At 38.2% G+C, this 26761-nt stretch overlaps 1 protein-coding gene across 1 annotated transcript in view; it reads right to left on the bottom strand.

Annotated features, from left to right (window-relative positions):
* The window catches only part of STAG2 (stromal antigen 2), a 174916-nt gene that overhangs the window by 107481 nt on the left and 40674 nt on the right, over positions 1–26761 (bottom strand). The window lies entirely within an intron of this gene.

The raw sequence follows: 26761 nt of genomic DNA, 5'->3' as shown, positions 1-26761 counted from the left end.
TCAACAGCTCCTCAATATAGATATTATCCCCGTTACAAACAGAAGCATAAGAATTGCTACAGCAGTTTATTGGTCCATCTAGAATGCTAGCAAGAAAACTAATACTGGACAAAAAATTAAAAAGTACTGCCATCTAGTGCAACAGTGAACTATTATGGGCAGAGCTGGAAATACCACCTATAGTTACTTCCCATTATAAGACCTTAGTTGCTTAAAATTTAGCTAAACTTCAACTGTTCAAGGTGAAATTTTCATGGCTTCCAGGTAGTCTTCTGAATTCCAACGCAGACAATGTGAAAAAGACAGTTGGTGTCCTTAGTGCAAAAGCTCCTCATGCATCAAGTATAGGGGCAGGCAAACTATGGCCCGTAGGCCATATCCGACCCGTCAGACCATTTAATCGGACCCTCAGCTCCCGCCGGGTAACAGAGTAGGGTTTGCCCCGCTCCAGTGCGCCAGCAAGGGAACAGGGTCGGGGGCTTGCCCCGCTCCGCGCAGTTCCCGGAAAGCAGCTGGCATGACCCCTCTTCGGCTCCTACGTAGTACATGGAGGTGTGGCCAGGCGACTCTGCACATCACCCCATTTGCAGGCAGTTCCTGGCCAATGGGTGCTGCAAGGATGGTGCCTGAGCAGCACGCAGAGCCACCTGGCTGCGCCTCGGAGCCAGAGGAGGGACATGCTTCTGGGAGCTGCTTACAGTAATCGCCGCCCGGAGCCTGCACCCAATCCCTTGCCACAGCCCTGATCCCCCTCCCGCCCTCCGAACCCTCAATCCCAGCCCAGAGCCCCCTCTTGTGCCCCAAGGCCTTCATTCCCAGCCCCACCCCAGAGCCTCATCCCCTCTTGTGCCCCAACAGCCTGCCCCATCCCTGATCCCCACCCCCACCCCCCAAACCCCTCATCCCAGCCCCACTCTAGAGCCCTCACCCTATCCCAAACCCCAACCCGGAGCCCCCTCCCGCACCCTTAACTCCTCATTTCTGGCCCCACCCCAGAGCCCACACCTCCAGCTGGAGCCCTCACTCCCACCCCCAATTTTGTGAGCATTCATGGCCTGCCATACAATTTTAATAACCCAATGTGGCCCTCAGGCCAAAACGTTTGCCCACCCGGTCTAGTACCTGAGGGATGGGGCAATATTCACAATGAGGGTGTCATTAACTTAATGGTAACTCCACAACCAGCACTTTACTTATTCCAGTGCACAACTGACCATCACCACCCAGCCCAATATATTGCTGTTTAAAAATGCAATGAATAAACTGTGACCTCAGGACAGGAGGTACAGGTCACCTCAAGACAGGATGCAGAAGTAAAATGTCTAGAAACCATTAATGATTGCTTCTTGGAGCAGCTAGTCCTGGAATTCACAAGGGTAGAAGCAATTCTTGATTTGGTCTTAAGTGGCATACAAGATCTGGTCCAAGAGGTGAATATAGCTGATTCATTTGGTAAGAGCGACCATAATGTAATTAAATTTAAAATCCTTGTAGGGGTGGGAAATATCAAAGAAACGCTCCACTGTAAATTTTAACTTCAAAAAAGGGAAACACCACAAAAATGAGGAAGTCAGTTAAACAGAAATTAAAAGGAACAGTAACAAGAATGAAATGCCTGTAAACTGTATGGAAACTTTTTAAAGACATCAAAATAGAGGCTCAAACTGTATGTATACCCCAAATATTATTATTATTATCATAATTTTTAAAAAAGCAACATAATCAAAAAAATGCCACTATGGATAAACAAAGTCAAAGAGGTGGTTAGAAACAAAGACATCCTTTAAAAATTGAGTCATATCCTACTGAGGAAAATACAGAAGAGCATAAATTCTGACATGTCAAGTGTAAAAGTATGATTAAGCAGTCCAAAACAATTATTTGAAGAGTAACTAGCAAAAGATACAAAAATGAACAAAAACATTTCTGTACATCAGAAGTAGGAAGTCTCCCATACAATCAATGGGGCCCACTGGATGATCATGGTGCTAAAAGACCGCTCAAAGAACACAAACCCGTCGCAGAGAAGCTAAATTAATTCTTTATATAGGTTTTCACTGAAGAGGATGCGAGGGAGATTCCCACACCTGAACCATTCTTTTTAGGTGACAAATCTGAAGAAACGTCAGAGATTGAGGTGTCAATAAAGGAAGTTTAGGAACAAATAAATAAAACAGGATTAAGTCACCAGGACCAGATAATATTCACCCAAGAGTTCTGAAGGAGCTCAAATAAAACTAGCTGTGTTATGTAACCTATCACTTAAATCAGCCTCTATATCAGATGCCTATTTTTGAAAAGGCTCCAGAGGCAATCTTGGCAATTACAGGCTGGTAAGCCTTTCTTCAGTACCAGGCAAATTGGTTGAAATGATAGTGAAGAACAGAATTATTGTGTTCATCTGTGTGTCTGATATATAGGGGAAGTCTCAACATGGCTTTTGTAAAGGGAAATCATGCCTCAATCAATCTATTAGAATTCTTTGAGAGAGTCAAATAACATATGGACAAGGGAGATCCAGTGGATACAGTGTACCTGAACTTTCAGAAAGTCTTTGACAAGGTCCCACACCAAAGGCTCTTAAGCAAAGTAAGCAGCGATGGGGTAAGAGGGAAGTCATCTCATGGATCAGTAACTAGTTAAAACAGGGATTGGCAACCTTTCAGAAGTGGTGTGCCGAGTCTTCATTTATTCGTTCTGATTTTAGGTTTCGCGTGCCAGTAATACATTAACATTTTTAGAAGGTCTCTTTCTATAAGTTTGTGTGTTATATATATAGAACATACATATACATATATACACACACACACACACACAATTGTTGTATGTAAAGTAAATAAGGTTTTTAAAATGTTTAAGAAGCTACATTTAAAATTAAATTAAAATGCAGAGCCCCCAAGATGGGTGGCCAGGACCTGGGCAGCATGAGTGCCACTGAAAATCAGCTCACTTGTCTCCAAGTAATAATGCATATTGGAAAACAATCCCAACTATACACAAAAAATGATGGGGTCTAATTCAGCTGGTACCACTCAAGACAGGTTTCAGAGTAGCAGCTGTGTTAGTGTGTATCCGCAAAAAGAACAGGAGTGCTTGTGGCACCTCAGAGATCTGAAACATCTACTCTGTGCAGCAGCAGTCAAAAAAGCTAATGTTAGGAATCATCAGGCAAGTGATAGATAATGAGACAGAAAATATTGTAATGCCACTATATAAATCTATGGTATGCCCATGCAGTTCTGGTCGCCCTATCTTACAAAAAATATATTAGAATTGAAAGAATACTGAAGAGCAACAAAAATTATTAGAGGTATGGAACAGCTTCCATAAGAGGAGAAATCAAAAAGACTGGGACTATTCAGCTTACAAAATAAATGACTAAAGAGTGGATATGACACAGGTCCACAAAATCATAAATGGGGTGGAGAAAGTGAATAAGGAAGTGTTATTCACCCATTCACGTAACACAACTGGATGTCACCCAATGAAATTAACAGGCAACAGATTTAAAACAGAAGTACTTCTTCACACAATGCACAGTCAGCCTGTGGAATTCATTGCCAGGGGATGTTGTGAAGGCCAAAAATATCGCTGGGATTCAAAAAGAATTAGATAAATTATGAAGAATAGGTCCATCAATCGTTATCAGCCAAGATGGCCAGGGACTCATGCTTCAAAATATTTGACCATTTTTACATTATTTTATAACATATGACCCATCAATTGACCAATTATTTTTGAAACAGTCAAATGCTCAATCCTAATCTGTAATCACCACAGTACAGTCCTATCCAGAATTTATAAAAACAGCCCAAGGTCCCAAAGTCTCAACATTAGTCTGCGGTTAAGCGACCACTTATGAAACCCCTACTGGGAAAAATGTTTATATCATCCTCTAGCACAGGATGATACAAACTTTTAAAGAATATAATCATCACAAACTGAGTAAAGGAATGTATAAACTGTTAAAAAAATCTCAACATAGAATTTAAATTATATATTTGGTGCATCTCTCATTCTGAAATTAAAGACCATCTATTAAAACTAGATATCTGGAGTTTTGCAACACACCGTAAATTTCATAATTAGATTTCTAGCACAGACAACAAGAAAGAAAACCAGATGATTTTTCCTGAAGTAAGTGTTGAATTTCTACCTTCTAATTATAGAATAAAAGGAGGGATATGAACCTGTATCCTGGAGCTCAAGAGTCTGTGTTATGCAAAATAGAAGTGTTCTGGGATTATGTTTTTGGGAGGGGAGACAAACAGAAGAGAGGAGGGTCCTAATATTTGGCCAGCAACTTTCTCAACATATGAGATATCAATAAATTATTTATATAGTACCATGAGCATGCAAAATGCTCTACATATCAGCAGGATGACACAGGAGTTTACAACATTAACCCCAGCAAAGGGGTGCTAAGGTTATGAGAAGGATTGGGACCATAAACAGTAAAAGGGCAGACACATGCTTTTGTTATACAAGTATCTTATTAGATCCTTTTTAAACAAAAAAAATTATACTTTGATGTAGTCAATTCAGAGAAGAAGGCAAAAAGTCTATTTTGCAGATGCCATTCCAACCAGCAAAAAACTGAATTATCCACAGTAAGCACAGATTTAAAGTCAGACCTTTGGCACCTGGTACTGGTATATGCATCTGCCAAGGTCAACATGTGTCTCTAATTATCATGAAACTGTAAATATCTTTCATATCTTTAGTACTTAAGCATTTTAATTTTGTCTATTTATATATTTCATACAGCTTTCAGTGTTTGTTGGCAAAATTAAGTTGAATTATGAGTTTATGGATGAATTTCAGAAGACTGTGTTTTACTGAAACATAATTAACTTATTAACTTTTAAAAGAAAATGTATCATGCTGAAAGATCACAAGGTGGAGCTCTAGCCTAAAGCTAACTAAAGAAACTCTAGAAGACAGGTCATCCAGAGGTTGACCTAGTTATTTCTTTACAATAAACTTTATAATACATTGTTAAAAACGTACTGTAACATATTTTGCTTACATTTGCCAAATCTCTATACAAAACAGTTCAAATACACCAAAAGTTCCTGCATCTTGGGTGAAATTAAAAAACACATTTATTTGGAATCACTCTGGACTCTCCTTGGATACAAAAATGTCAAGGGCAACTATATCATGACCTTGCTGAACTTGGTAAACAGTTCCAAAAATAACTGCAAAAAAGATTTAAATTACAATTTTTTACAGCTATAGCATCTCCCACAGTGATGCATCGCCATACTGTAACCAAAGCCCTTTGTTTTCCGTTTCTATTTTGTTTACAATTTCCTGAAAACTTATCAGTGTTTATTGCAAAAATTTTAAAAATAGGTGAAAAATCAGTGCAAAACATTTACTTCAGTGATCTGGGTAAATATTAGGGGAAGGGAGGACAGAAAATAAAGCAACAAAAAGTACTTCTGATCTAGCTTCCCACTCTGCAAGGAAAGACAGCAACTCGGTGACTTGAGCGGCCCAGCTCACCAAGCTGCCATCTCTCCTTCCAGAGTGGGTAGACAGATCTGTGGAGTTCCAGCATCTCTCTTTTTAGGACTTGAGCACTGACATACACATATGTACATAAGTGTGTGTTTGTATCTTCCACTACATTGCTTTCTTTTAAACAGGCAGCCTTGCATTTACATCAAGCCCTGGTCTACGCTGGGGGGTGGAGGGAAGGAAATCGATCAAAGTTATACAACTTCAGCTACATCAACAGCTACGTCTTCACTGCGGTGAGTCGATTGCTACCGCTCCCGCATCGACTCTGCCTGTGCCTCTCGCGGCGCTGGAGTACATGAGTCGATGGGAGAGGGCTTGGGGTCGATGTATCGGATCTAGACTAGACACGACAAATCGATCCCTGCTGGATCGATCACTGCCCACCAATCCGGCGGGTAGAGTAGACATACCCTTAGACTAATTTATTATTAGCATAAACACACCTACCTAGTATATTGGATTTTCTTAATCAGTATTCTGATTTGAGTTGCCAAATTTTGGACAAAAAATGGTAAAAAAAATAAATAGGTTTTGTAAAACCTGGGAAATTTTTGGTAAACAATTAAAAAAAATTGGTAAAAACTGAAAGTGAAGGACCTTGACTATAACTTACCATTAAAGATTTAACAAACAAGAAGTGTAATACCATTATGATTCATTACAGTTGGGGAGGGGGCAGGAGAGAAGAGGTCTCCAGTGACATTAGTCAGTCATTTAATTATATCAGTAATTTACGATGTATCATAAGAATGACCGTACTGGGTCAGACCAAAGGTCCACCTAGCCCAGTATCCTGTCTACCGACAGTGGCCAATGCCAGGTGCCCCAGAGGGAATGAACCTAACAGGCAATGATCAAGTGATCTCTCTCCTGCCAACCATCTCCATCCTCTGACGAACAGAGGCTAGGGACACCATTCCTTACCCATCCTGGCTAATAGCCATTTATGGACTTAACCACCATGAATGTATCCAGTTCTCTTTTAAATGCTGTTATAGTCCTAGCCTTCACAACCTCCTCAGGCAAGGAGTTCCACAGGTTGACTGTGTGTTGTGTGGAGAAATACTTCCTTTTGTTTGTTTTAAACCTGCTGCCCATTAATTTCATTTGGTGACCCCTAGTTCTTGTATTATGGGAATAAGTAAATAACTTTTCCTTGCCTACTTTCTCCACATCACTCATGATTTTATATACCTCTATCATAACCCCCCCTTAGTCTCCTCTTTTCCAAGCTAAAAGGTCCTAGCCTCTTTAATCTCTCCTAATATGGGACCTGTTCCAAACCCCTAATCATTTTAGTTGCCCTTCTCTGAATCTTTTCTAGAGCTAGTATATATATATTTTTTTAGATGAGGAGACCACATCTGTACGCAGTATTCAAGATGTGGGCGTACCATCGATTTATATAAGGGCAATTATATATTCTCCTTCTTATTCTTTATCCCCTTTTTAATGATTCCTAACATCCTGTTTGCTTTTTTGACCGTCTCTGCACACTGCGTGGACATCTTCAGAGAACTATCCACGATGACTCCAAGATCTTTTTCCTGATTCGTTGTAGCTAAATTAACCCCCATCATATTGTATATATAGTTGGGGTTATTTTTTCCAGTGTGCATTACTTTACATTTATCCACATTAAATTTCATTTGCCATTTTTGTTGCCCAATCACTTAGTTTTGTGAGATCTTTTTGAAGTTCTTCACAGTCTGCTTGGGTCTTAACTATCTTGAGCAGTTTAGTATCATCTGCAAACTTTGCCACCTCACTGTTTAAACCCTTTCTCCAGATCATTTATTAATAAGTTGAATAGGATTGGTCCTAGGACTGATCCTTGGGGAACACCACTAGTTACCCCTCCCCATTCTGAGAATTTACCATTAATTCCTACCCTTTGTTCCCTGTCTTTTAACCAGTTCTCAATCCATGAAAGGACCTTCCCTTTTATCCCATGACAGCTTAATTTACGTAAGAGCCTTTGGTGAAGGACCTTGTCAAAGGCTTCCTGGAAATCTAAGTACACTACGTCCACTGGATCCCCCTTGTCCACATGTTTGTTGACCCCTTCAAAGAACTCTAATAGATTAGTGAGACACGATTTCCCTTTACAGAAACCATGTTGACTTTTGTCCAACAATTTATGTTCTTCTAGGTGTCTGACAATTTTATTCTTTACTATTGTTTCAACTGATTTGCGCGGTACCGATGTTAGACTTACCGGTCTGTAATTGCTGGGATCACCTCTAGAGCCTTTTAAAAATATTGGCATTACATTAGCTATCTTCCAGTCATTGGGTACAGAGGCCGATTTAAAGGACAGGCTACAAACCACAGTTAATAGTTCCGCAACTTCACATTTGAGTTCTTTCAGAACTCTTGGGTGAATGCCATCCGGTCCCGGTTACTTGTTAATGTTAAGCTTATCAATTAATTCCAAAACCTCCTCTAGTGACACTTCAAACTGTGACAGTTCCTCAGATTTGTCACCTACAAAAGCTGGCTCAGGTTTGGGAATCTCCCTAACATCCTCAGCCGTGAAGACTGAAGCAAAGAATCCATTTAGTTTCTCCGCAATGACTTTATCGTCTTTAAGTGCTCCTTTTGTATCTCGATCATCAAAAGGCCTCACTGGTTGTTTAGCAGGCTGCCTGCTTCTGATGTACTTAAAAAAACATTTTGTTATTACCTTTTGAGTTTGTGGCTAGCCGTTCTTCAAACTCCTCTTTGGCTTTTCTTACTTCATTTTTACACTTAATTTGGCAGTGTTTATGCTCCTTTCTATTTACCTCACTAGGATCTGACTTCCACTTTTTAAAGGAAGTCTTTATCTCTCACTGCTTCTTTTAGATGGTTAAGCCACGGTGGCTCTTGTTTAGTTCTTTTACTGTGTTTCTTAATTTGGGGTATACATTTAAGTTGGGCCTCTATTATGGTGTATTTTAAAAGCACCCATGGAGCTTGCAGGGATTTCACTTAAGTCACTGTACCTTTTCATTTCTGTTTAACTACCCCCTTAATTTTTGCATAGTTCCCCTTTTTGAGAATTACATCACAAACACCTGACATGGTACAAAAGCAAGGACTAAATTAAGCTTCTAACTCTACCCAAAATTGGAGCTCTACTTCAATACAATGTTACTGTATATACTCATTCATTAATAAGTTGACTCCCCAAGATGGATAGGTAAAAATGGCAAAAACTGTATGACCCTTTCATAAGCTGACCCTACATTTCAGGGGTTGGCAAACTTTGGCTCCTGGTCCGTTAGGATAAGCCACTAGTGGGCATGGACGTTTTGCTTACCTGAAGCATTTGCAGGCACGGAGCCCCTCAGCTCCCGGTGGCTGCAGTTTGCTATCCCCAAACAATTGGAGCAGCGGGAAGTGGTGTCACTTCCCTCTGCTCCCATTGGCTGGGAACGGCAAACGGCGGCCACTGGGAGCTGAGGGGCTCTGTGCCTGCAGACGCTCCAAGTAAACAAAACATCCCGACCCGCCAGCGGCTTACCCTACAGGGCCAGGATCCCTGCTATATTTTAAAAGTTTGCATCACAAGAAACACTCAAAAGTGTTGCTAGAATTATTTTAATGTAATCTAACAAAAGAACTGTTATAATAAATATGTATTCACCTTCAAAACTACAGTCAATATTTAAAATCAGTAAATGGATATTTAAAACAAGTACCTCAGAACAATATAAGACTTTAAAAGTCTTTAAATCCTTCAAAGTCCGAATCAGTCTCTGATTCACCAAACAGTTCATTAAACTCTGCTTCAGTCACAGCTGCTCCTGCATTGTAGATGTCGGCAGTGTCATCTTCAGACTCAGATTCCTTCTCATCATCAGGCTCTGTTGTGTCATCATCAAATATGGCATCATCATCTGACCCGTCAAGTGCATTGCTGATACAGCATTTCCAAAATAATTTTTCTATAGTTTCCGAGGGAATGGACACCCACGCGTCCTTGACCCACTGGGCAACCAGACTGATTTTGGGCTTCATAAGATTCCCGCCTTTTGTCAACTTCGCCATGCCTGAGAACATCCATACGGACCACATTTTGCGTAGCTTGTCTTTAAAGAGTTTGTTCAGGCAGACATCAAGCAGTTGTAGAACTGAAGTTAAGCCTCCAGATATTACAGCCCAAGTAGTTTTCATTTTTTTGGCCACATCTTTCACCTCATCTGTCTGCATGCCCTGAACATGTCCCAAACAAGCATAGCAGGTTTCTTGAAAAGTGCTCCTTGTCTCTTATTCCACACTTTTTTCAGCCATTCAGTAGTCCCACTTTCATCCATCCATCCCTTTTCAAGTGCACATTGGATGACACCAGCAGGAAATTTAATGTTTTTAGGCAAGGTTTTTTCTTTTAAAAATAACAACAGGACGGAGCTTTATCCATTTGCCAAACATGATAAAACCACCGTAAAATGGATTTTTTTCCATGGCAAGCGGTTTTAATTAAAATTGTTTTTTCACCAACACCGCTTACTGTTCTGTTGCTTGGGAGATCGAATGTCATCGGTATTTTGTCCATATTTCCTATTTGTGACAGCTCAAGTGCATATTCCTTTCGATATATTATAATAAACCTTTGGAAAGATTCGATTTTTTCTTCCAGATCTCTCAGCAGCGATTGCGCTATCTTTGTTCGCTGACAAAGACAGAGACCATGATGGCTCAAGAAACAAGTACACTAACTCGCTGATGCGACAAACACTGACGGCTTTACTGACTTGTATTTGTCGTCTTTCTACATTTGCAGAGCACGCGGACGAATTCCAATTTTAGTGACATCGTACCCATTGTCAACATTCAACAACCCAATTATTGAGCTCTTTCTCCAGCTCAGGAAATGAAGCGCACCCCGTTGGACATTTTTTCTTGCTTCTTGGCATGTCTTTTAGTGTTGTTTTATTTTTTCGCCCTTCTCTTACTTGCTTCTCATTGATACAGAATTCACGAGCAGCGGCGCAATTATTGTTTGCTTCTGCATATTCAACAACTAAGTTTGAACGCTGCGTGATAAGCAGACTTTTCTTTTGATTTCTCCATTCATTTTAAATACTACTATGAAAATAGATTATTATTGTTATAGATTTTGTAGGACTTTATATGGGAACGTCACCTGCTTTATCACTGTCAAATTATTATTGTTCTTTGGCATGTCTGTGGCGATAAAAGGCTATTTTATTAGAGATTCCATCGATTCTGTACGTTATATTTTCATATTGGCTCGAGACTTACGCGGTCCATTGGCAGAAATGCATGAAGAGATCAAATTACACAGTAGCAGACTAACACCAGTGCTATAGTACTATTGTTAATTGTATTTTTCTGACTGGCTTGTAAGGTATAGCATTTTGTGAAATGCATGGGTCAAATGTCATGCAGTTCTGCAGCATTGCTCTTTTAGTATTCATTTCAAGCCAATCTAGTCCACTAAACAAAGCCTTTGCAACTTTAAAAGGCTGCAGTATTGACATCAATAAATGGGTCGGCAAACTTTGGCTCCCGGCCTGTCAGGGTAAGCCGCTGGCAGGTCGGGATGTTTTGCTTACCTGAAGCGTCCGCAGGCATGGAGTCCCTCAGCTCCCAGTGGCCACAGTTCCCATTGGCTGGGAATGGCAAACCACAGGAAGTGGCGTGGGCCGAGGGACATGCTGGCTGCCACTTCCCGCAGTTCCCATTGGCTGGGAACAGCGAACCACGGCCACTAGGAGCTGAGGGGCTCAATGCCTGCGGACGCTCCAGGAAAACAAAATGACAATGTATTAGATATTCAATTCAATAATTCCATAGAGCTTAAAATCATCAAATTTTGGTGTAGACCCGTTTATAAGCCAACCCTCACTCTTTGAAGCTTCACTTTTTTACCAGAAATATTTGGCTTATGAACGAGTATATACAGTAACTCAAATTATAACTTGCCCCTAACTCCAGTCCCTTACACAAAAGAAATTGAATTTAGCACTACTTTTAACTCAAATTGGCTGGCTTGTGACAAGGCATAAGCTAAAACTTGAGAATGCACAACTCATCAGGTGTTAACACAACCACAGGCTAGCACCACTCAACTGCCAATAGAGCTCCAATGCCTTCTCTCTCCATGTGCCAAAAAAAAAAAAGACAAAAGTTCTCCCACAATTTACTTGGGAAATAATTTAGGAAGAGATTCATTTTACTACAGCACTAAGGACTATGGGATGTGCCTCCAGAAGTCTCGGCATCACACACAAGTGAGTACAGTGCGAGAGTGGATACACCAACTTGAGCGCTATTTTGCAATGTGGCCTGCCTCACTTGAGCTAAGCTAAATTGAGAGAAGAGACTGAAATGCAGTTCACTTCAGTGTTAAGAAGTTAACACATATCTTTAGTCAAACTTTCCTTAAATGTAGCAGCAGATACCTGTAATATAAAAGTTACCACTGACCAAACCACCCAGTAATATGTAATCCCACATCAGGTTTAATTCAGAATTTGTTATAAATGGCAATACAGACAAAGAGAAGCAAATTATCTGATGTTAATTTACACTTAGACTTAGAAAGAAATTATAAACCGTTTTATATCAGCTCTCTTTTCTTTCCTTTTTTAAAAACAAAGCTCACAATTCTTAAGGAGACTTTCACACTTAAAATTCAGGATAAACCTCATCAGGAAGTGATGCAAAGAAAAGAATGATGGTCTTACGGACAGGTCATGATTCCGTACACTGGGATTCAATTTCTCATTGAGCCACAAACTTCCTATTTGACCTTAGGAAAGTCACAATCTACATTATGGCTCAGTTCCTCATCTGCATGGAGTGACTCTGAAGTGGGTTTTTTACCCACGAAAGCTTATGCCCAAACAAATCTGACATCAGACTCCTCATTGTTTTTACTCAAATTACAGAATCACTCAAAAACAATAAATACATAAAACAGCACAACATAGAATAATGCTTGAAGTGACTATTGGACATGTCATATGCTCTACTGAACTGATTACATTACAGTAGCCACAACCACAGAGTGAATTGCTAGTGTATTGCAATGTGACTAGAACCATTAGATGAGTGCCATGTTGCATTTTTCCAGTGCTCTATATTTAATATAGAAGGGATTAAAATATTTTACAAGAATATTTTAAATATAGACATTTAACTTCTTCCATGCTTAAGAAATTCAGCATTGTCTTTTTATCATAACAATGGTCCATTACCCGCATACCAGATGCTACCAAGGACAGTTTAATATCCCAATAAAAGGCAAACAATTTGCTTTCATCACTCTTGTGGAAAAGCAAATGTCAGGATCACGCACAGAAGCTGAGCTTCTCCAATACTGTGGCTCCAGGCACTGGCCCTTTCTGAAGGTCTTCGCATTTTTGCTAGACTAGTGAGAGAGTTTGTGGGATTTGGCACCACAGCCTGTTCTTACCCCTTCCCTCTCCCTGTGTCTCCCAGCCAGCAGGAAAGGGATGGCTAGAAGCTGTCACCAGGGTCATGTACTTCAAAAGCAGGAGCAGAGACTCAACATTTTCCACCTCCATTGTCTTAGAAAAATCCTTGGAGTTATTTGGTACCAATGGATCACCAATAACAAGATCCTTGAAAGAACCAGCCTAAAGTCTAAGCAGAATATGCTGGACCTTTGCAGACTTAGCTGGTTGGGACATGTAGAATGTATGCCTCAAGACTGACTGCAAAAGGCTGTGCTCTATTGCCAACTTAAGAACTCCCTGCAACACAGAAGGAGACCAAAACTCCTGAGCAAAGAGGTCAAGCAAGGCCTCAAGAAATTCAGCATTCCCACTGATAACTGGGAAAATCCTTCCCACAATCATTCAGTTTTCAGAAGCCAGGTTAAGACTGGTGCAGTCACTGCACAGAGCCATCAGAGAGCCCAGGCTAAGGTCAACAGGCAAGCCAGGGAGCAGAGTACGCTTCAACTTCCATGGGGAAAGAAGACCTGTAGCTATTATGGGAAGTATGCCTCTTGCACATCAGGCTCTTTCCCATACCATCACTAAGCACCCCTGTCAAGATGTTGGACAAACATATGAAAGGCAAACAGAAGTATTCTGACTGACCTTACATACACCATCTATTCCTTGTTTTATATAGCTCGGCCATGCCACCTCTGATGTAGTTCTAATCTTTTAAATCTCTCCTCACGTAGAAGGATCTACATGCCTTTAGTAATTTTTGTTGCCTTTCTCCACACTTTTTATTTCTTCCTTACCCTTTATAAGATAGGGTGACCAAATCCAAAAACTAACAATGTTATGGTATACCACTAATACCATTATATAACACGGCTGTTATTCTCCATCCCTTTCTTTAGAAAAATTGAACACCATTTACTTTTTTGAACTTTTGCACACTGAGCAAGTGTACTCACTGAGCTTGACAGTAAGATCTAGTTCGTTCCATGATCTTCCCCCCCCCCCCCAAAAAATCTACCCACAAGTGGTTATTTGCAGTAAATTTAGTACCCATAAACACGAGTAGTTTGTGTAAGTGTTTCGGCCTCACTGTTCCCACCATTTTCTATATCAACAACTCTGATCCCAGCACAGATTCCTAGGCATCCCTATCTTAGCCTCCTGGCGTGACAGATATGTTTGATATTTGAGAAGTAAAAAAAAAAGTTGTAATTGTTTTGATGTATTTACATTTATCAATTTATAACTATGACCATCTTACAGTAGCACTAAGGCCTCAAGGTATCTCTTTCAATCAGGATACAAATGACTTGAGTTTGTGTGCATTCTTCAATCTTAATTAGGCTGGTGTACTTTCCTGGTCTTATAGCTTCAAAACAAATTAATAATTCAAGAATTTTAAAAAATTGTTAAAAAGAGAAAAGGTTTAAAGTGTGTTCCAAAAATGTCTAGTTCAAACCTCAAATGCTATATTACAAAAATGTTATAGATTTATGAAATATTAAATATTAAGGGAGAGATTTTCAAAAGCACTCACAAGTACCCTAACTCTACCACCATTAAATTACTGGTAAAACTCCCATTTGTTTTGTTCTGTAATGAAATGTGTTGTTGGATCTATAACTGATGTTATTTATTAATCTTTACAAAATATTGATTACAGGTATGTAATTATTACAAGTCAGAGTTATAAGGTTACTCAGTTTGATCAATAGAATTATTTTTATAAATAGGAGAAAAATAACTTTTTTTTAATAATAGGAATAAATGAGGCTGTTTCATATATGTACTGTTTTGATTTTAAGCATGCCTTGCGAGCATGTTTTTAAACTATATTACATTGTTTAGCAACACGTTTTTTTTTATATTCGTATTGCAGTATATGGAACAACTGAATAAGAAATCTGATTCTATCATCTTTTAATAAAAAGATTACTTACCTATAGTCTGCTTCTCAGAAGAGTGCATCTTAACAGGATTCTCACCCCGGACCTGAGGTTGGGTTTTTTTGTTTTTTTTTAAATCACAATATTCGCAAAACTCCTAGATCTAAATATATATATTTTTTAACCATCGAGAAGAGTGGTAGTGAGACAGAGCAAGAGCTAAGTTCCCTAATGTTGTCATGCACCACACTTTGGTAAAGAAATGACATCCTCCAGATGCTACAGTCAGTTCTTTGGACTGCATGGAAGATGAAGCTCCCAGGGAATAAATAAAATAAAATCCAATTCAGGATGGCCAACCTACAATCAAAATAGGCCTTATTGAAAAATGAATACCAAGGTTCAAGAGAAATGCCTCAAAAGTGAAACCTCTAAACTCTGAAGTAAAGTAAGTTGGAGTAAGCAAGGTTCCTGAGAGGTATCTTTAGAGAAACAGAATTACAGATAAGTAAATTTAATCACCAGTTACTTGCCCCAGAACTAAAAAAAACAATTAAGAAAAGATTAGTTGGCTGGGATTTTCAAGAGCCTAAAAGAGTTAGGTACTGAAATTACATTCAAATCTATGGGATTTGAGCACTTAATTCATCATGCTTCTTGGAAACTTCCAACCTGATCAATATGCCACATGTAAGCAGCACAGTGTTTCTATTGTTCCCCTCCCTCCACAAAAGCCTGGTTACTGCAGAAGACATGGATACACAGTAAGATAGTTTTATTATGTAGCTAGTTGCCAAGACTGAATAACCTTTATTTTATCACTGGTGTCTACAGATTTGCAACAGCTTCAATTAGAGAGGTAGTATGATCCAGCAGATAGGGCACTGGACTGGAACTCAGGAGAGTGCTATACTTTCTTCTTCCATTAAGTCACTACTTGAGCCAACATACATGATTTCACTTTTTCTACCTCTGTTTCTCCTCTCACTATTTAGGCTGGAATTTTCAAAAGGGGCCGAATGGAGTATGACAGTGTGTGCTGGGACTCAGCAAATGAACCATCATTCTGTAGTCACTGTTTAGCCAGTCAAGGCCCTGACACAGGTCCTGCATAAGGAGAGAAGTATCTGATTACCAGATCAGGTGTAGGTAGCTAATGAGCTAATTAGCCCATTAACAAGCAGACTGGATAAAAAAGTGCAGGAGGGAACTGCAAGAGGGAAAGCAAAAGAGAAAAGGCTAGCTGGGCCTGATAAAGGGAGTTCTCTGTGCAGAGAGATGTTTCCCGCCCCTTCTAGGTAAGCTCAATGACTGTAAATAATATGGCAGCATGAGTATCTAAAAGATGGTGAGGTGAAGCACTGTAAATAAACTAAACAGTGGTATCTACAAAAGGAATGTCTCCGAGTGGTCTGAGAGTGAATAAAGATGACTGGAGCAGAGGGTGCCGCATCAGAGGGAGTTGCACACCTATCTCCCTTAGACATCTGAATATCCCAGCCTTACACTGTACAGTCTGTGGGAGGGGATTATCTTAATAAAGGATAGCAATAAGACAGAAAATATGTCACTACATAAATCGATGGTACACCCACACCTTGAATACTGCATGCAGTTCTGGTTGCCCCACCTCAGAAAAGACATTAGAACTGGGAAAAGGGCAACAAAAATTATTAGGAGTACGGGAACAGTTTCCAGGGAGAGATTAAAAACACTGGGACTGTTCATTTTAGAAAAGAGACAACTAACGGGGGCTAAGACAAGAGATCTATAAAATCATGAATGGTGAGGAGAAAGTGAAAGTGTTATTTACCCCTTCATATAACAAGAACTAGGAGTCACCTAGAGAAATTAATAGGCAGCAGGTTTAAAACAAACAGAAGGAAGTACTACTTCACACAATGCAGTCAACCTATGGAATTCATTGCCAGGAGATGCTGTAAAGGCCAGAATTACAACTAGTTTAAAAAAGGATAAGTTCATGAAGGATAGGTCCATCAATAGCTATTGGCCAAGATGGTCAGGGATGCAAACCCATCTTCTGGGTGTCCCCGAGGCTCTCATTGCTAGAGCTGGATGACAGGGGATGGATCACTTGACATTTGCCCTGTTCATTCCCTCTGAAGCAGGGGTTCTCAACCTTTTTCGGTCTGAGCCCTCTCTCCCCCCAACATGCTATAAAAACTCCACCGCCCACCTGTGCCACAAAAATTGTTTTTTTCTGTATATAAAAGGCAGGGTCAGCGTTATGGGGTAGCAAGCAGGGCAACTGCCCAGGCCCCACACCAGAAGGGGCACAGCAAAGCTAAGTTGCTCAGGCTTTGGCTTGAGCTCCGGGTCGGAGGGGCATGGTGCCCCAAGCTGCAGTCTTGTGTGGCAGGCTTTGGCTTTCTGTCCCGAGCTCTACCAAGTCTAATGCTGGCCATGCTTGGTGGACTCCCTGAAATCTGCTCACGGGCCTCAGGGGGCCATGAGACTCACGGTTGAAAACCTCTGCTCTGAAGCATCTGACAATAGGTCCCTGTCAGAAGACAGGATTCTGGGCTAGATGGATCATTGGTCAGACCAAGTACGGCCATTCCCGTGTACTTAATATGTATTTGTACAATTCCTATTACAATGGGTTTCCCCAATGTGCTACTGTAATACAAATAGTAAATTACTACTACAACAACAAATGGCTCCAACTACAGCATTATTCTATTTCATTGGCCTCTGTAGGCCTGACGCTAAAAGGAAAAACGCAGTATATTGGCTGAGTTTGAATGGCTGCCTATTTGTGTGAGGACTTTGACTCTAAGCAGATATATTTCCCCACCTGTCTTATACAGAATGGAAGCTTTGCACAGGAAGAGTCTTCATTAGTGCATAGTACACTTATTAGCATAATAATTTTGAGAACAACAGCAGAGCACTCTATTCATACTGATGCTCCAGATATTGCTGTTATACAAGCAAGAGGTAGTTAATCAATATCAGTTCCTAAACGATTTACCTACTGGTGCAGAAGATGACTGAATGCTACAAGCTAATCTATGCCACTGGAATCTGAACAGGAATTTAAAAAGCATGGCCCAAACATTGTGTTTCATCAAAACCTTATTGTTTGAAAGGCTTGTAAAAACTAAAAGCTAAATAGATCTTGGGTTTTTAATTTTGCTTTTTAGACTAACATTTTGCTATTTCCATAAAAGCTTTGACACGTGATATTGATACACATGAAATCTAGATAAAGAACATACTATCTTCACATTAAAAAGTTATCCTTGTAATTTCACCCCTTCTTACATCCGTGCCATATACAAAAGTAATAACTTAAAGCTTATTTAATATCCACTCCCTCAAAGAACTGTACTAATGTCCACATTATTTGTTCAGCAATTTGTGGCATCAAATACTACTCTTTTTAAGTGAGACAGCAGCAGTGTTTTGCATGACTTTAATGCAACTTATAGGATAACTGACCTTACACGTGACATAGGTTATCAAGCAACCAGTTCTACAACTATTATAACAAGACTTTATCATCATATACAAAAGTCATTATAAACAATTTTTTTAAAAAACCCTCGTTACTTGCTGGGGAAGAGAGGAAGACTATGTGACAGAACGAGTTAATGTGTCAAAGTAACATATTGAGACCTAGAATTAAATTAGGTTACAAGTGAAACACGTTATAGTGGTCTCAATTTAGTTTTCACTGGATACTTTTTTTTAATATCCTAAAACCACGATAGAAGTTTGGCATTATTCAAGTCCAGCAGTCCTTTCAGTTCTGGAAAGGACTACTTCTGGCAGGTTAAGAATTGTGGTTACTGAAAGAGCTGTATCTTGTTGCTTTTACAAAACTCAGGAAGAAAATCCAATTATTTGTTTTAAAAAGGTAACAAATAGACAACTGCTTTCAATTTGTCCTTACATAAATTCAGTATGGGGGATTTTCAAAAGTACCTAAAATTTAAAAGCAAAAATGTCCCATTGATTTTCAATGGGACTTGTGCACCTAAATCTCTTAGGTGTTTTTGAAAACTCTTCCCATAAAGCCTTAAAGATACTATGCATCAAGCTTATTAATGCTAATCAACCAAAATTCAAATTGAAACCCAGGGTTGCCATGGTATCAACATGTTTAAACTGCAACAAAATTTGCCCTCAAATAATTCAATCCATAATCCATCTTCTTGAAAAAAAAATCAAGAAATAATAAATATTTAAGTAAGGATAGTGTGTCACCAAGATAAGAATGAACAGTCATACTCCGGACACAAAGTGTCAAGTGCATGGTGGAAAAAAAATCCCCCAAATTCACTGGTTTCACTTCTTATGTATCTTTTATTTTGCAATAAAAAATTATCAAGTAGTTAATATTAAGTGAAGAGTTTAAAATAATCTAAAACAACTACCACGGTATCTATTACTTCAGCCCCCCAGCAGATGATGTTCAAGAAAGACTGAGCAGTTGCTGTCACCTTCTCTCCAGTGCTGTTCTCCTGCTTTTATCTTTTGCAAAAGTAGCAGAAGCAACAGTGCCAGACAGATGTCTCAAACAAGTTACATATGCTATGAATTTCCCCCCCCCACACACAGAAGAGAAATAAAGGAATCCAATACTCCCTACCTATCCCAGCTCACTAAGTTATGAGAATTCCTTCACACTCAGCATACCATGAAGATCACACTAAGTGCATAGGGCTCAAAAGGTATCAATGAAACTGCTTCAGCTATTTATTGTCACATTCATCTACACACATGAAAATTCTCAAACGTAAATAAGTATTGGGGAGGGGGGGAAACAGGCTTCTCTAAAGGCTGTGACAAAAATATGCTTGATATGAGCAAAGCAATGAACATGCAAAGTATGTCACAAAATCATACTTCAACTACATATTCAACATCCTTTTGCTATTGCTTCTCTTATACAAGACATACTAATAGGCTACTATTTTGGGTCATTCACTTCTAATAAGTTGTCCATTTTTTACAGATTTTTATTGCCATTAACATTACAGTTATTGGAAATAAGATGACATTTTACTATAAGATTTTAGTTTCCATATTAGTTTAATATTTGTAATCAGCGAATTTTTTAATATAACAAATCAAATCTGACTCATCTCTGGGTTAAGGTGAGGAATGTATCTCAAATAGTCTGCTTCTACCAGTACGGAAAACTGCTCCAGCCACCCAGTTTTAGTTTTTATCTATATTTGGACTTGTATAATCCTGTGTTTTACCATTTCTGTTGATGCTTGATTTGACATCCAGTTAAATTTAAAAAAATAAAAAATAAAGTATTAGATATCAGGTACACCAGCTACTGAGTCTCCCTGCTAATTTTTGTGGCTTCACAATCATATTATTTTAGTGTTTCTTTTCACTGTTTCTATGTGAAAGACCCACAAAAACAGGAGAAATTAATTAACTATACAAGGGCAGCAATGAAACTGTCTAAACACAAAGGGTTGTCAAGTACACAAAGGAAACAAACTGAAAAAGAAAAATTCCTACTGGTTTCTCCAATTTCTTTCAGTTATACTAATCTTAGGCATTACTTGTAACAATAACTGGCAAAAAATTCAGACAGAACAGTATCACTTTTAAACAGCTATATTCCTGCTATATTCCTTCTAGTCTTTCCTTTTCTGAGGCAATACACCATTAATGATGTATTACTTGAATACTAGTCAACATATTGCTCTAAAAACTGTATTCCATGATGTTCACAATAGTGCTCAAATTTTCAATGTTAAGGTATTCACTTTTTTATAATTATTTATTCAATGTCAGTGCTTCTTTGTTCTAATGAGGTAGTTAGCCACCAATTGCAGAATTAATACTCAGCACACTCTGAATCAAGAAAAGTGGTGACTGCCCAAGATTCTGCTGTGACTTATTGCTAGCAGATGTGCTTCTTGTTAAGGATTTTACCAATAGCTTGTGATCATTTCTCTCATAATTCTATCATTTTGTTAAGTCTACAGCCTGTTAAAAAAAGAGGTATTTTTAAAGTTAAAAAGACCATTTTTAATAATTCACTTTTACTGTTATTTATAGTAACCTCTTAATATTTGAAACTAAAGTCTACTTTTTCAAAAATATTTTTTCAGTCTCACGTTAACTTGTTATTGTGGGGTTGCTCATGAATGCTGGCGTGCAGGTGCATAGGGCAAAGGAACAGCTTAAGAAAACAATTCGGTTTAGAAATTCAAAACTGAGATAGGTTAATTTTTTATTTATACCATAAAATGCTAAATTATTAATGTTAAATAGTGAATTTTTCAAAATATGTGCTTCAAATCCCCCAAGTACTGATCTTTTAATAAGAATGATGGATTGGCACTGAATTAACTTGTGTCACGCTAATCTCTTAGGACTGTGAATATAGCATGCCAATCTTATGTACTGCATATTCAAAAGGGCAGTTACTTTTGGGAATTGCTGTTTATATCAATAGGCAACAGAAAAGTCAAATGCTGTTGTCTAGCCAAGTAAGATTAAGAATATAATTTAATCTATTTCAAAATGGTCTGCATTTGAAAATTTCCAGAATTTAAACGAAGTTTTCTGACAGACTCTACATTAAGTAGATCACATGACAAATGTTATATGTAGCCAGTAGCAGCAATTTATGTGGAGGTGATTTCATAATTTTTTTTTATCATGATGGACCTGTTAAAAAAGACATTTAGATACAACAGAATCTGGTCACAATCTGTTAGAATAAGACGTAAAAATATTAGGACTGTCAAGAGATTTAAAAAATTAATCGTGATTTATTGCACTGTTAAACAATAATCAAATACCATTTATTTAAATTGTTTTGGATGTTTTCTACATTTTCAAATATACTGATTTCAGTTACAGCAGAGAACAGAGCATACAGCGCTCACTTTATTATTATTTCTTTTATTTTTTTAGAGTGCAAATATCTGTATGATTTTAATAGAAAAATACAAGTACCATAGTGCAATCTCTATCATGAAAGTACAACTTATAAATGTAGGTTTTTAGTTACATAACTGCACTCAAAAACAAAACAACTTTTAAACTTTTAAAGCCTTCAAGTCCAATCAGTCCTACTTCTCGTTCAGCCAAGATATTTACATGCCAGATGCGCTAAAGAGTCATATGTCCCTTCATGCTTCAACCATCATTCCAGTGGACATCCGTCCATGCTGATGGCAGGTTCTGCTTGATAACAATCCCAGGCAGTGCGGAGTGACGCACATTCATTTTTGTCATCTGAGTCAGATGCCACCAGCAGAAGGTTGATTTTCTTTTTTGATGGTTTGGGTTCTGTAGTTTCCGCAGCAGAATGTTGCTTTTTTAAGACTTCTGAAAGCATGCTCCACACCTCATCCCTCTCAGATTTTGGAAGGCACTTCAGCTTCTTAAATCTTGGGTTCAGTGCTGTCGCTATCTTTAAAAATTTCACATTGGTATCTTCTTTGCATTGTGTCAAATTTGCAGTGGAAGCGTTCTTAAAATGAACGTGTGCTGAGCCATCATCCGAGACCGCTATAACATGAAATATATGGCAGAACGTAGGTAAAACAGAGCAGGAGACGTACAATTCTGCCCCAAGGAGTTCAGTCACAAATTTAATTAATGCATTTTTTTTAAAAACGAGCATCACCAGCATGGAAGCATGTCCTCTGGAACAATGACCAAAGCATGAAGAGGCATATAAATCTTTAGCACATCTGGCACGTAAATATATTGCGACGCCAGCTACAACAGTGCCATGCAAATGCCTGTTCTCACTTTCAGGTGACATTGTCAACAAGAAGTGGGCAGCATTATCTTCTGCAAATGTAAACAAACTTGTTAGAGCGATTGGCTGAACAAGAAGTAGGACTGATTGGACTTGAAGGCTCTAAAGGTTTACATTGCTTTGTTTGAGTGCAGTTATGTAACAAAAAACCTACATTTGTAAGTTACACTTTCATGATAAAGAGATTGTAATACAGTACTTCTATGATGTGAATTGAAAAACTATTTCTTCTGTTTATCATTTTTACAGTGCAAATATTTGTAATGAAAAATATAAAGTGAGTAATCTACACTTAGTATTCTGTATTGCAATTGAAATAGATATATTTGAAAATGTAGCAACATCCAAAAATATTTAATAAATTTCAATTGGTATTCTATTGTTTAAGAGTGCAATTAATCACAATTAAATTAATTGTGATTTTTTTAGTTAAGTGTGTGAGTTAACTGCAATTAATCGACAGCCCTAAAAACATTTTTATGAACAATTATTTGTGTTGAAAGAGTAATTTTAATAATCCTGCTTAAACACTTACTGGTTTAAGTCACAGCAGTATAAATCACCAAGTGCAAAGTTTTGATTTAAACTGATCACTGATTTTAATCAACTTTTCCATTTGTACCTCAATTACTTTCTGAAAAAGGTGTATTCTCCTTTGTTGATATGACCATTAAAACACATTGATTTACAACTAGAGCCTTTACACTAGATTTGTTTCATCTTTTTGGCTCCTAGGAGGGTATGATATAATTGTATTGCTTTTATTTAAGCAACTATATAGTTCAATATTTTCATATTCTTATTAATTGTACATTTTAGAATTAAGAAAATTATGAATGGTACACTGCTTATTTACTACTATTACGCCATATTTATAAAGCTTGACCTCAGAAGTCAGAATCGGGGGGAAAAACAGCCTTTAACTGAAAGTTTTTGATAGAGGCTCATGATTTAGCATCTTTACTTTTTATGTACATGTTTTAATAGGTTATAAGTAGTTTAGACCTTTAGCATATTTTGTATTATATCCAGATTATTTTAAACAGATTTTTAAAAAGAAAAATGTATAATTAATTTAAATGGGAAAAAATCAATATTTATCCACCCTGACACTATTTGTGTCCTCCATCTTTAGCAATTACGATATGTAAATTCTGAAAAGAAAACTATAGCTTTTTTTGGACAATAAATATGAATGCTAAAGTTGTGAGGGTTTTAACAAAATTATGTATAAAGATTCCAATGTCATTGACTGATGCGTTTCAGAGACTCCACATTGTTTTATGGTAGAGATTGTGCTTATATTAAGTTTCTTAATACCCTGCTGAACAAGGATGCTGTGGATCATAAATATTGCTATCTCATCCCTTGCAATTTCATAAATGTGAAGAGTATGACAAATAACTTCACTCCAAGGATATTCATTTGGCATCAGAGCATGAAGATGGTTCATCTTCATCCTTAAACCCAAAACGAAGAAATATCAAGTTTTAGGGAAGAAGGCTCAAGGAGACATTAGTACCCAACTCAATTATATGACAAGAAAACTTCTGAGTGTAAATGAGGTCTGGCAGTTGTTCAACCTCATCTCTACTTAAAACATTCCCTCTATAGCAGGGTTAGGCAACCTTTGGCACACATGTCAAAGGCGACACGCAAGCTGATTTTCAGTGGCACTCACACTGCGCCTGGGTCCTGGCCACTGGTCCAGGGGGCTCTGCATTTTAATTTAATTTTAAATGAAGCTTCTTAAACATTTTTAAAATCTTATTTACTTTACATACAACAATAGTTTAGTTATATATTATAGATTTATAGAAAGATCTTCTAAAAACGTTAAAAATGTATTACTGGAACACGAAACCTTAAATTAAAGTGACTAAATGAAGACTTGGCACACCACTTCTGAAAGGTTGCCGACCCCTGCACTATAGGGTATGAAAATTCTTGATAATTAAATGCCATCAATTTGGTTCTATAAGTAACAGGATGAGCCTGCAGCGTCTTTTTTTCATAGAAGAGTGTTTTTTGATTTCACAAAAGTAGTGACTCTACCATTAAAGCCATGCCCTGACTTCAATTAGAACCCTATTTTTTATTAAGATATTAATCATCCAATTTTAATTAGAAAAAGGCCACATACACTCAGCCAAGAGGTTAGGAGAAGAATTTTTCCTTAAAATTTAGAAACAAAAAAATAAACTTTACCTTTCAACTTTACTTAATCCAAACTATTTTTATTATATCTATTTTTACAAGGGCTTGTACTTTTTTGGCCACTTTTTCTTGTTACAGGAAACATTTAAGAACGCCAAATTTCACATATGTATATAAATCTGTAAACACTCAACATACAGTAGTTTTCATAAAAAGGACATTTTTCTAGATATCAATGATTCTTCATTATTATGGAATGGATCTCTACCAAAAAGTCATTAAAGTGATTTAAGCTTTAATTACTACGTAATTAAGACTTCAAGTGCCAAACATGTAACTGTGTTCTAGAACTGCCAGGAAACTTGCAAGCTTAGTATACCACATGGGAAACGGCAGTCAGAGAAACAGAATGGTGTGCAAGCACCTTTGGCAGATGGTACACTTGCTAAGTTCCAAACAAGCAGGGAGGGACAGCAAAGTGGGATGGGGCACAGAGAGAATCAAAGAGACTGGCAAGCCAGAAGCAGGAACGCTAGGACTGGTATTGACAAAGAAATAGGGCTGCACCTTGGGAATGACTGGCTGGGGTCTGCAACTGGGGAGCCAGGACTAGACTGGGAAACCAGGAATGAGACTGAACAGTTGGGAGGCTAGTCAGGCGAGCTACTAAAAGAATCACAGAGAGTAAGTGAGTGAGTGAGAGAGAGAGAGAGAATACCAACACCACAACAGGAGATATCTGAGGACACCCACCAAAGAAAGCTTTAATGGACAAACAAGCCATCACCTTATAGTGCGCAGTGCTTTACACAATAAGCAGGAAGAGTCTGGCATGATATCAAATCAGGTATTTTAAAAAAAGGAAATTCCAAAACTAAAAAACCTTACAAGTCAAATCATTTCAAGATATATGCCATTACCCATTATCTGCAAAAAATAACCTATGTTGAAAACTACAAAAACAAGCTAAGAGTTACAAATCTGATATCAAGTTCAATACCCAATTTATGAACAGTTTAAATACCCAGTGACTAGCCCCTAACCAACTATAACTGCTCCTGTAACAAGACAGTAACAAGGACTACTAAGTATAAATTATTCATACAGCTCTCTCAAAAAATACAAACTTTAATATCTTACTCTTATTCATAAAAAGTTTGGTTTTATACAATCCACAAAAATCAAAGGAAACTTTACCAATTCAGATCTACTGGAATCTCATCTGCCTATGTCAGTTCTCTATGGCACCCATCACTGGATTATACTAGCACATACAAAATGTAATCTGTTCCAACTGAGCAAAATTCCAGAGAAACTATATTAGTCAAACTATAATCAGACACTACTGTATGAATACAGACTAAACATAATTCATGTTGATTTAACAAGAATATTCTAATCACACAAATATTTTTATATTAAAAAGGAACTATTAATGTAATATCTAAATCGATACTGCATAACAAGTAACACTCCATTTTCAATTTCAATGGTAGTAAACTCAGGTCTCAAAACATCAACAAATTCAGGGGCAGAGTTAAGGTTTTCTGAGTGCCAAGCCTGGTCTACACTAGGCGTTTAAATCGGTTTTAGGAGCATAAAACTGATTTAACGCCACAACCGTCCACACTAGGAGGCACCTTATATCGATTTTAATGGCTCTTTAAATCGGTTTCTGTACTCCTCCCCGACGAGAGGAGTAGCGCTAATATCGGGATTAACATATCGGAATAGGGTTAGTGTGGCCGCAAATCGACGGTATTGGCCTCCGGGCGGTATCCCACAGTGCACCACTGACCGCTCTGGACAGCATTCTGAACTCGGATGTACTGGCCAGGTAGACAGGAAAAGCCCCGCGAACTTTTGAAATTCATTTCCTGCTTCCCCAGCTTGGAGAGCTCATCAGCACAGGTGACCACGCAGAGCTCATCAGCACAGGTAACAATGCAGTCTCCTGAGAATCGAAAAAGAGCCCCAGC

This window comes from Mauremys mutica, chromosome 9, assembly GCF_020497125.1.
Source record: "Mauremys mutica isolate MM-2020 ecotype Southern chromosome 9, ASM2049712v1, whole genome shotgun sequence".
Lineage (NCBI taxonomy): Eukaryota > Metazoa > Chordata > Testudines > Geoemydidae > Mauremys > Mauremys mutica.
Note: the sequence above shows the minus strand (reverse complement) of the source record. Positions and strands in the feature narration are given on the sequence as shown.